Here is a 12,471-nt window from a genome sequence, read left to right as displayed (position 1 = left end):
TCCTCCGTCGCTGTCCACGCTCCGCGCCGTCTTCGGGAGCTGCTCGCTGCCGTTGGTGCGGAGGCGCCGGGGCATCCGCCGCTTCCTTTATTGAGCGTGACGGGCCTCTTGTTAAGCACGATGTATGGCCGCGCGTGCCGCGCCAGCAAAAATGACTGGGCCTCCGCGCGAGTAAGCGGCCGGGCAGAGACCCCCGGCCGCCTCTGTTTCTCTTTCTTCCATCTGTGCCTTTCTCCGGTTTGTTTACCGTCTTTTCTGATTTCCTGTTCCTCTTCTGCCTTTCTATATTTTGCTGTGTGCTCTCTCTTTCCGCTGAGCTTCATTTTTTTCTGTGTTCTTCTATTGTGACAGTGCGCGGGTGTTCTGTCTTGACAGCCTTCCGTGTTTCTCGGCACTATTGGCGCTACACTAGCATGCCTCTGTACACCATAATGTCTGCATACGGTGGAGACAACTATTGTTCGGTTGAGAGAGGCCATTTTGTTACGCTAAGATTGCATAAGCCTTGGGTATGACTGGATGCTTCTAAATTTCTACCTGTATTAAGGCTTCTATGTCTTGTTGCTGTGTAGTACGGCCCTGTGGCACCGGGAATCAAAAAGGCGGCCTTCCGGAATAATAATGCCATGCTGTAAAACTCAGTCCGAATTACGAAATGATACGGCTGTGATCGAGCGAGTCAGATGAATGTTAGTGCTTTGTTGCACGGCTTTAAGGCGGTGGCTGTGTTTGTTGAGCTGCGTGGCTACGAGGCATTGCTTAATTTGACGGGCACTAAGGTTCCTTGGGAGGAGCTTATCATCAAAGCCATCGAGTACGCTGGCAGCAGCTTCGAGGTAAATGAGCCGCTGTCCGAACCAAATAAGGACCATGCAGCCTTGGCCATCACTGAAGACCATACCAAGGCACTCAAGAGAATGTTTGTCAACACCGCCACCGCGAATCTCTACGAGGAAGGAGGTCTGTTCCAGAACAAGCTCCTGGAACCGATGCTCAGGAATATTTTTGAGAATCCGCTTAAGGGAATTTTGCTGTCTATGTGTCCTCTGGCAGAAGCCATCGTGGAAGATATAAACAAAGGCGCCTTCAAGTTTATCACCCTGGTAGACTTGGAGAAGTTGGAGCCCTGGGTGACACGTGCGCTGGCCGTGCCATTGTCCGAAGGAGAACAGCTGTCCATGGCGCCTCCACGCCGGGAGAGTTGTTCCTGACGACGTAAAGACTGCGCACCCGTTCTTTGAGGCCCGTAAGTACGCATTCGGGCGACGCCCACTCCTCGGAGATCCACTGAAGACCGATATCGATTCGCTGCTACGCAAACTGACAAGGAGAAATGGCCTAGGTGATAGCAGCAAAGAAGACTGGCGAAAAGCCACACTGGCACACCACTGACTATGGCCATCTGGCCAGCAGCGTGGACGACCATGACTCAGAGCATGTTTGCATAGTGGAGCCAAACGGTGATGTCACTGCCGTCGTGAGTTTCGTCAACACTGCGTTGGGCCATGGTCGGATTGAGGTCTACAGACATCATCCACAACAGCCAAATGAATGACTTCTCGTCGCCGACTAACCGCCGGCAAAGGAGAACTACATCGAAGGAGGCAAGAGGCCCATGCCCTCGCTTTCGCTCATCATTGTAGTCGACAGCATTGACGGTGTCCTATGTCGAAATTTCCGGAGCCCTTCTCTGCGGCGTCTCTCATAGCCTGAGTCGCTTTGGGACGTTGCACAACAATTTCCCATCAACAACTATTTTTGGGAACGGCAACAGGCGGCACCAAAACTGCTTCCTCTCTGTCTCAGGACCTGATGCGGTCCTTATGGATGGAACACACCATGACGCCGGTCGCCTGCACAAGCAGCTCACCCCGGAGAACGTTGTCAAGCACGAGAAGACCGCCGAAAGTGCCGTGCTTCATGGGCTAGCGGAGAAAGGCCGCCATCTTTCTCTCGATGACTGGCAAGGAGATGCAATCGCACTGGGTTACATCGCACCGGACACCCTCTGCAGCGGTCCATACTACTTCTGCACTATGGGCCGCGGAGGCCTAGACGTGGGACAAGTGCCGGCCGGCTAGTGGCACTTCTTGAACTATCGGTGCTGAAATACCGAATGAGGGGTGTTTAACGACTCATTCTATGGCCCGTATTCTATCGCTATGTACGAAAGGTACGAAGAGTATTCTTGCAGCGGTCAGTTTCACTCACTGTCTTTTTTGTTTACTACCTGAAACAGTAAATTTATGTCGCCTTTCCTGCAATTTTTCCTGCCTTCTTGGTAAGAACACATCCGATCCAATAAGAACGAGCAGGCCTATGCGTCAATTTTCATCTCTTAACAGTCATAAAAGAGAAGTATCATCATGCCACATATCTATTTGTTGTCAGTCGTTGAGTGTACTTTTCTTTAAAATGCGGTACTCTTTGCAACGCCCAACCCAAGAAGCACACCGGGAGGGGAAATAACCTGTCATGGGCTCTCTCATTGGGTTCTCCCGAAACAGAGAGCAATTAGCCATGACCTTCTTGTTGCATCTCGATTCTGCTCTTTTCTTTTTTTTTTTTTTGCTTCTTCCACGGTCACCGTTACTGGCTTCCGACCTGCAACACTTCTTCACAGCAATTGTGGAAGGGTATGTGCAGTGTTATCGCTCATTACAGGTCGCTCATTACTGCCGCCCTGTGGTCTTTGGGCCAGAATAGCTTCTGCCAATTTCTTCCTGCGTTTGTAAAGGATACCGGCTCAATGTTTATCTTCGGCGTGCTATAGCAGGTGTCAGCGAATAACACATTTGGGCTCTGAGTCTAAATACCTCCTCTATACACGCCTGCACTGCAATTGAAATGAAGAGAAAGTACTTTGCATGTCTGTACAAAGCCGCCCAAATGAATACCTAATGGCAGTCTATGCAAAAAAAAAAATCAAGCTCATTTCTTCTGAGAAAAGTGCAGAAGTACAGGACTGTTTTGTTCATTTCATCTGTGCACATAATTTGAGTACTTTGTTTCCTTAGCGTTGAAACTCGGTTCTGCAATGAACCTGTACCAGTTCTGTCAAATGGAAGAGGATTCAAGTCACATCAATGCCGCATCTATGTTCGTTACTTATGCGTACGTTACCTCCTCCGTTTTATAAACCACACATCATGCCCTGCGTAGATTACGAGTTATTCGTAGGGTTTTAGGTGGGAAAACAGACGGGCATTTCGTAATGAAGGAGCGTTGTATTGCTAATTATGTCCACCATACGCTGCGTCAGTGTGCGCCGTTTTTTTGCGCGGCTAATTAGGAACGCCCTAGAGTCCTGCCTTTTTAACGAAAGGTGAACTCCGAACGTCTCAGATGTGTTCTGCCCCGGTACTCTGTCGGGCTCGGTTTCAGAAAAACTAATTTTCCTCAGTCCCATCCCCTTTCGTCATATAGCTAGGCTTGTAAGGCATGCGCAAAGTATCACATTCGTTAAGTGTAGACTTCGTTTCCTCTAAGAACAAGAAGTACAAAATAGTATCCTATGTTTTGTCTGATGCCTGCAGCGGGGTAACAAAGTGTTTCAGGTATGTGCCGCTTCGCACCAGTTAAGACTAAGCATCAGGCGCTATCAGGCGCCTTAAGCTGATGTTTATCGCCGCCGGAGTATTACGGGTGATAACTCCTAGTAAGTACGAGAACTGTCATGTTTCTTTGATGAGTGTGTAATGAATGGGACAGGAGCTACTAGCACAGAACAAGAAGCAAACTCTTCACCCTCTTTAGAGTCGAACAAGCGCCGATCCCGAGCTTAATTTTTCAGCCATGTACTAAAAGCACAGTCTGGGGAAGTTGTCATTACCACGCTCATTGTTCAGGCCTTACCTTGTCAAATAGAAACGAGAATTATGTCGAGCTTTCAACGCTCTCTTAAAAAGATTCAGACAGACAAACAAAGGCTACAGAGGCAAAGCAGCTACGTTGCCTGCACTCCGTAGTTCTAAATTCGCTGCCCAGAGCTCCTTTCTCATTGCTGTCGCTCACTGTCCTGCCCGTTCCAGTTGGAAATGTGTCGATAGGACTGAGCGTTTGCCCAGTGCGTGCTCTGCATAAACGTAGCGCCGAGGGACTTTGGATATGCTGTGTACTGGATCATCTTGGTCCTCACCCGCTGTCAGGCAGAAAATTTCTCGGACGATGACCGCATCGATCGCCGGCTCTGAAGGCCTGTTAGGCAGTGTTTCGTTCCTAGGGCGTCGTGCGTGGGCGTAGGCTGGTACTTTTCTATGGGCGAAGTTCTAAAGTCTTTAATTCACACTCTTCATCGTTTTATCTCACTTAATGCAGTCCTTGCTTTTTGGCTTTACTTCCTATCGTACGGTGCACAAGAGCTAAGCGTCGAAAACAGGACTTGAAAATGCTTCAGAAAGAAAGGAAGAAACTGCGCATTAAATATACCACAACGCGAGAGGATCTTAGACCGTTATGTAGCACGTTAACGTAGTCCAGCAAGGATAATAGAAGGTCAAATGAAATCAACCTTATGATCAGTACGACAACGGGGAGAGCAAGCCAACACAAATACCACAGCAAACTGAAAAAGTGATCACTGTTCAAGACATTTCCATAAACTAGAATGAAAAAGAAAGGTTATTAGCTATACTCGGGCGTTATTGATGGCACATGCTACAGGCAAGTTTTAATGAAAGAGTGGGTAAGAGATTGCGGCATTTTATGGGGCTGTAGTGTACAGAGTGTTCTGCAGTTCTCGGTATTCTTCGCCACCTTAGGTATTGTTCTCGAAAACACACTGAGCTGGCTTCATTTTCATTTTAAGCATCTCAAGTACATAACGACAGTTCTCGGCTTTTATGCAGTGAGCGCCTCTCCAGTCACATATCCTTCCATCAGCTTTGATATGCATGCATGCATGTATTTTAAGCCATAAAATAGCAGTACTTTAGACCATTGTTCAATTTTATTGCGATTTTGCCATTTACGAATTAGGTAATTCATATTACAGTAGTGACGCCTGGCTCCACGTGGAATTGCGTCACCTGTAATTAGGTTAGACATGTAAAAAGCCTATTCATACGATGACATCTCACTTTTAAATTTTCCTAGAAAAACAGCTACGCAGCTTTATTTACATTTTGGCATCAACTTACTTCATGCCTGCACGGCGAAAGACGTAATTAAACTATTTAGGCACCGCGTAGCATACACATTTTGTTAAAAGTTTTGACTACAGGGTGCTTTGCTTCAGGGCCACGCCGTGTACCTCGTTATAAATCCCCAGCGATCCAAATCTCTTGAATGTGAGAGAAACCGCGGCTCTATCTCCTCAGAAGCTTGCGACTTCCACTGATGCTAAAAGAGCCCCACTACACGGGTCAGATGCAAACTCACCTAGTCTCCAAACTTTTGACAAAGGCTGTACGTGCCACAAAGCAATCTGACGTCAAAGTGGCACCAGAAAGAGTTTAACAAATTATACTTAAAGTTATAACCTTTATAAAAATTTCTTTCGACAGGCTACAGGCTGTCCATAGACTTTTGTCAATAAAGTACATAGACTTTGTGTAAACAAGCCCTATAAACTAGTCTAAAGAAAGTACAAATCTTATAGGGAGTCTACAGACAACCTATAAATTTCTGACCGTACGCATTTGATCGATTTCTGCCTTAAGAATAGACAAAAGCGAATATCTTTAGGAATAGAATAGAGTCTGTAAGAAGTGTATAGACAGTCTATAGACCACTTTTGTAACAGAACTTTCTTTTCACTCTTTTTGTTTAATAGTTTTACTAAACGGTAGGAATCTGCGCCTGCATTTCACTCATTTCTCGGTATCGACCCTTTTAGGTTATTGGAACAGAAGCACGGATGGAACTTTCCTTTTACTGAGGCAAGGAGAGGAAAGCAAAAGATGAAATGGTTCCAGGAATGGCGCGAAGTTCTCGCTTCTGGTGATTCGATCGACGAGCCGGCGCCTGTACCACGGCGCTATCGGCATCGACGTGTCTGAAGGGGTAATACGCCAGAGGTGCAGGCTGATGGATGACAGCGCGGTTTTCTCGAGAATACTGGACGTCTGTTGGCGGCCTGGAAAAACTAAGCAAAAACGAGAGAGCACTGCACTTTTCTCCCCGCAAGAGTTCTAGCTCCTCCGCTGTTTCGCTGCATCCACGGGACGAGATAATCGAAGCGACGGCGGGAATGTGGGATTAGTTGTAGCGACAGTCCGAGAAGCGGCCGCAGACATCGCATGCTGTTGCGCTTGCTGGTGAGGCGTATAACTTAAGCACCATGTAGAAGCGCAAATACAAAGACAGCAAAATGCCAAAATAGCGCCCGAATTTACTAGTACCGTTTTCTATTCTGCAGTTTTTCTCCCTTCGTGTAGGTGCTCCCAATCATTCCAGAAGTCACCGCGGAATGCAGTGCGTCTTTTTTTTTTAATTTTATGTCTTTCCTCCATCTTCACTGATGGCTGCGTCAGTCTCAAGGACCACAAATTGATCGATGGCTCTAGTTTTAGATCTCTGAGCTGCACCCATAGAAGCCCAGGTTTCTGTTGGTTTTTACCGCTGAATCGAATTTCTATTTGTCGTTGGTAGATGTCACATGTGACGCTGGGATTCATGATTGGTTGGCCAATAAACAAAAATATAAATGTTGGGCCGGAAAGGTAATCATAAATAAACGTGATTCTAGGCGTTTTTTTTTTTATGCTACGGTTCGTGTTATAATCTTCAAACGTGTGCTTCTTAGTAAAATCCGAGAGAATGCCAAAACTACTTGAAAAAGGCCAAAAAGTACAAAATTTTTTTTTAGAGCAGGATCAATAGGTGCTGCTTTTCTTTTATTCTACTCATTCAGAGACCTTGATTCGGTACGACATGCCTATTGTAGAAAACTATAGATAACAGGCATTCTTTTCATTTTATTTGGCTTCCCAGAAACATTCTGGTGGATTTATAGGCAAAAGGTATTCCTGACAACTTGATGGGGTCCGTAAAGCCATCTACAAGGCACGAGACGATGACTCATGCAGAATAATGGAACAAAAAAATGTAGTTTGCATACATCAAGATGACTGCGAAAAACAGGGCTAGTAACAATGTAACAAGATATATAGAAACAAGAAATACACTGAAAAAATTACACGTTTTATTTTAAGAAAAATCGATTACAAATTCAAAGGATAATCATGCTGAATACATAACAAGACATAATTTTAAGTGGTTCAGAATAAAGAACAAAAGGCACAACAACAGACACCATCAATAATTCCTTCAGTATCAAAAGTAAAGGATAATATTTCAAGGAAAAAGGCTACATTCATTGCAAACAGTATTTAAACCTATACTGTATAATTATCGTTAATATTCATAAATTGTAAATAATAAAAGTCGTTGATTATAATCAGAATAGCTCTAGTAATCATTTCAGTGTTGGCTTCGCTATGTGTTTGTATTTATTAACGACGACTGAAAGGTTGTGCTGAAGTGATTGAAATTTATAATTAGTGCGGAAAAGCGGTAGCAACCATGTATCTTTGCTGCGAGTGCGACTGTTATCACTGAGTTCTAGAGAGGCTAACGCCATGGTAATTGCCCAAGAGAATCCATTGCTAAGTAAAATAATCCCAAGACGCGGAAATCATAAATACTTTTTATGCTGATTATATTATGGCATTAAAAATATTTTGTCATTGCGACATAATATTCTGTGTTCGCGCCATTGCGAATAATTTTTTTTTTCTGCGGCAAGTTTAACATCTGAATGTTGTTATATGACTTTGTAGGCCAAATTACGTTTCAATAATTAGTGTACGAGGCAAACAAATCAGCATACTTGTAGCTTCGTTTTTACCGCTCGAAATCAACGAGAGTATGATAACGCCCCTGTAATGGCTGAAAGCTTTTTGGTGAGGTTCCATATGTGAGAGTCCTACTTAAGATGAGGGGTAGATGTTACAAATATATTATGTTCGCTAACAATCTCAGTGATTTTGGCAATCGCACTGGATATCTTGTTGAATGGTAGTGTTGAACTGCGCTAGTGTGTGTGTATGCGTTTTCTGCCTCGTGTGCCGTCGAGTTTTGCGTCAGGTTTTCTTGAATAAGACGCTTCATCAACTGGCCCAACAATCTGCGCTACTATGAATAGTAAATGATTTATTTTTTGACGCGAAAAATAATAGCTTTGTTTTTTTTTCAGGGTTGATTTTAAGCCTGTTTGATTTAGACCAAAACACTCAGTTACCACGCATGTAATTGCATTTCGATATGAGACTGAGATAGCAGAAAAGTGCCGCCGTCCATATAGATAGCAAATGTGGCCCCCACGTGAATATTGACGGTATAATTTAAAGATTTATTAAAAATTACTTGCCCAATATGCTTCCGTGTGGCAGACCGGTTAAAGTGGGCAGTGGAGAATATTTTTGTTTTTGAAGGTGAACACGATGAGTCTCATTATTTATATATGAGCCAAGTAGTTCTAGAGGTTTACCATGAGTGCGATGATCTGAAAGCTTAATTATTTAAACATCATGATGAAGCAACTCGAAAGCCTTATTGTAGTCATTGAAAGGACCAAGTGTGTAAAATTTTTTATCAATATTTTGTTAAGAGATAATAGCGTAGACTACATTGACCGTAATTCCCGATATCTAAACTGGGCATCTGAGAGCAAGTGAAGTTTTTCCAAAAATATTTTTCGAACCTTTTGAAATAACCAGGCACTACCGATGACCTACAGTTTCTCGCATCATTTTGCTCCTCGCTTTTATACATGACAATCACCTTAGACCGCTTCATGGCAGTAGAAAATACGCCTCTTTTATGACAAGGTTGAACATGTATACGACTGTGGGGACAATACTGCCGGTCGTATTTTATAGGCTTAATTAGTAAGTTGTCTATATCCAAGGCTTTAATTTCTCTAGATCCCTTAATGCTGTATAAGTTTCGGGTTCAGTTGATAAATTAGGAGCGATGCTTTCCGTGGGGATATGGACTGAAAGCTTAATGGCTGGAAGGCGGCTGTCCTCAGCAGCAGCATTAACACCTTATTAAAGTCATCAACTTGTTCTTGACCAATGAGTTCAAGGTTAGTATGCACTGTATTCTCGGGTGTCGAATCTTTGTTCTGACCAACTAAAACATTATCACTTTGCATGTTGCTTCTGGTTGTTAGGGGTGTCAAGCAGCGGATGTTCCTTATGCGTAGTCGTTGGCCACATCTGTTTCGTATTTAGCTTCTTTCTCTGAGACTTGTATTCTCTTAAATTCGACAATAACGGAGTTCGCAAGAAAGCATGCAATAATTTTTTTTTTCTTTTCTTAAATGGATTGTCGTTATCCATTGTTTCCTAATCCTTTTTGATCGTTTGAAGTAAACTCGCGGCGACCCCACGCCTACTGAGCTAAGGCTTTGGCTGTTCTCCACTCTACGGCCGTGTTGAATGGAGAACCTATTGTACTTGGCCACTATAAATATACGTCAGTCACAAAGCTGTATTCACCAATGACCGCTATATAATTTATAATTGAATTTCTTCTCTCACTTTGTTTTTGTTTCGATTTCAATCGAGTTCACTATGGGTCACATGAGACAAGAAAATTCCGGTATAAATGCAGCTTGAGTGTTTCCATTGCCTGCAACGTTAAAGCCAGCCTGCCTCAAGAACCGGAATCCCAACGAAAGAAGGAAGAGTGATTACAGCGCAGTCTGTGCCTAACTTCGCCGTCACAGCCATCGTTCGGCTGTTGAAACTACAACCGAAGTAACATGAGCGGAGAAATTCAATCATGAATACCACGGGGGGATCTACGTGCAATAATATCTTACGCATCATTAAAAAGTGACCAAGAAGATCATTAAGAAGACAAGATCATTAGAACGCGACCAAAATTTGGTGTCTTTGCCATTGGGTTTTTTTATTTAAAGCTGGTCTATACCTACTAATTCTCTCTTCACAAAAATGATGGAGAGCATTAGTTTCAATTAACATTGTTTTTCTGTTTTACCAATAAACATAGGCAAAATTGCTGTGAAGGACTCAAAGAGGGAGAGCATTAGGGCGTCGTGTGTGAAACGACGCTCACGCTCTTATATTTGGCATGAGCATGTGTTTTACAGTGTTAATAATTTTCTATGGTGGTCAGCTCTGCTACAGCCGTGCTTCAAACGTGTTTCGCAGGCTTGCCCCTGTTGAAAGCACGCACGATTGTTTCTTCCTTCCTGCGAAAATTGATTAAGATAAGCGTGGTTTCATGATAAGATAAGTGCCTCATGATGAAGCCACACTTCAATTTCTTTTAAATATGCCTATAAGGAATTTTGAAGCGATTCCCTTACAAAAATGGTCTATATACTGTATTTAGGCTTCTTATAGACTTTATTGCCTTTCTATAGATATTTCCGTGTGTCTATTCATAGTCAATAGACTGTCTGTAGACGCAAGTCTACTAACAGGAAAAGGCCATAAGCCTACGCATTTGCTATAGACTGTCTATAGGAAATGCATAGGCTTATGGCCATAGATTTGTGTCTCTCCATAGTCAATAGACTGTCTGAAGACGAAAGTGTACTAAAGGTCTATGGCCATAAGCTTATGCATTTCCTATAGACTGTCCATAGCTTAGCATTTCCTATGACTGTCTATAGCATTTGTATTGCCTATAGACTAGTCTATAAGGTTTGTCTACAGAGTCTCTGTAGACTTTATAGACAAAAGGCTTCGGACAGTCTATAGACTCTCTAAACTAATTTTTTAAGGGATTGTCCACACGCAAGTAATTTGCAATAAATTCCCATCGAAACAAAAAGCTGTCGCCTAGTTTATGCATTAAAAAAAAATACCTTCGCAATCTTCAGGCTTAGAGCGCAATCCAATAAACGAGTATAACGTAAATACTTAATGCATGAAGCGCAGTGGCCAAACCTCCTCTCCATTCCCTCCGTACTTCGAATTTATTCTCTTTTTTGTTTTTCTCGGAGGGTCTTATCTTCGCCCGCGAGTCCTCTGAGACACCCGATCTCGGCGGCACCGAGCGTGGGGAATCGAGCTGCAGGATCGTCTCCATGACGACGAGTCTCATGCAATAATAATGGTGTCGGCCGTCACGCGGTAAGCCTGTTAACTCCACCATCGATCTTACCAATTTCCCCGCCTTTCTTATCTTCGTTTATTTTTTATTTTTTGTTTCCCTCTCCTAGCCGTCTGTTCGCACTCCAACGGCAAATACGCAGTTCTCTGGGTTCATTTAGAATTTCCCGCGTTATTTTATAAATTTTCTCACTGTACGAAAAGCGTTCAACATAAAGCGTTTCTAAGCCGGTGTTAAGGCCATTATAAGCCTGGATCCAGGTCGCCCGCGCGCGAAAGAAAAAAGTTCTCCTTTTCTGCGCATGTTTCTTTTGCTCTCTTTGTCTTCAAATGGAGATTTAGGCTCTATTAGGCGTCGAGTTTTATCAATGCTTAATGAATTTCCTTTTTTTTTTCTTTTGCTATCTCCGGGGCGACAAAAGACGACGTCGGGAACAATGTGTTTTCGAAGCAGGGAAGACTTGAGAAAGGCGACAAGGCCTGCGGAAAGATGAAAATGTTGCCTTAGCCGCAAACCTTGCTTGCATTATTACAAAGAAAAGGTTATTCATTATGCAGCGCACACACGAACACGCTGCACTTGAAAGCTACCTACGCGGCCTCGTTCAAAAGTTGTTTTTTTTTTTTTTTTTGCTATGGGAATGTCTGGTGGTGGCGAAAACATTTACTAGGAACGGACAGGAGGTACGCCTGGTTCAGCCCGCAAGGGGCCGATCCTTACAAGCACTAGGTGGAGGTCCCTAGTTTGGGACCCCAGTGGCGGTGGCCGCCTCCCGGCTGCGCCCGACTGAGGCTTGTTGGGCCTGTAAGTCGTGGCAGCCAAGCCCCCAGTCCTCCCGAGTTGGGTTGGGGATGCGGGGAACAGCCGGATTGGAGGGGCAGGCCCACACTACGTGATAGGTGTCCGAAGACACCGCTCTACAGTGCAGGCAGCTACCGTTAAAGGAGGGCTTAAAATGTTTAGTGCTGCCGGGCACAGCAAGATATTGGTGAGAAGGCGACATTCGCTGACGCGCAGAGTGCAGCAATTTTTTTCCGTGATTCAAATATCCAGCGGATAGAGGCTAAGTCACGGCTTGGGAATAAAAGTGTTTGGAAAGGGTCGCTCATTTTAATCAAAGAGTGACCATGTTTATAGACAAATAATGTAGCAGAACCGTACATACCTTTAACCTTGCCTCCCTGTCCAAAATGAGCGAAGCCTTCTCCTATCGCACCAGCGTCGATTACCGTGACATATCTATTCGCCGCTACTTTGACCTATCTACTTGACTCTTCCCTCTACTTCTACTGTCACTATTTTCCCAGTTATTTTAGATGTCTTCCGCGCGTTCAGTGGTTCAATTCCCGACTAATCATCCCAATCTTCCTTTCGGCG

General features: G+C 44.0%; 1 pseudogene; it reads left to right on the top strand.

The window, feature by feature from the left end:
- The first annotated feature begins 683 nt into the window (after positions 1 to 683).
- LOC149341019 (scoloptoxin SSD14-like) lies at positions 684 to 2,081 on the top strand (annotated as a pseudogene).
- Positions 2,082 to 12,471: the final 10,390 nt, after the last annotated feature.

The sequence above is a fragment of the Amblyomma mixtum genome, chromosome 6 (genome assembly GCF_055824585.1).
Source record: "Amblyomma mixtum isolate Tamu chromosome 6, ASM5582458v1, whole genome shotgun sequence".
Lineage (NCBI taxonomy): Eukaryota > Metazoa > Arthropoda > Arachnida > Ixodida > Ixodidae > Amblyomma > Amblyomma mixtum.
Note: the sequence above shows the minus strand (reverse complement) of the source record. Positions and strands in the feature narration are given on the sequence as shown.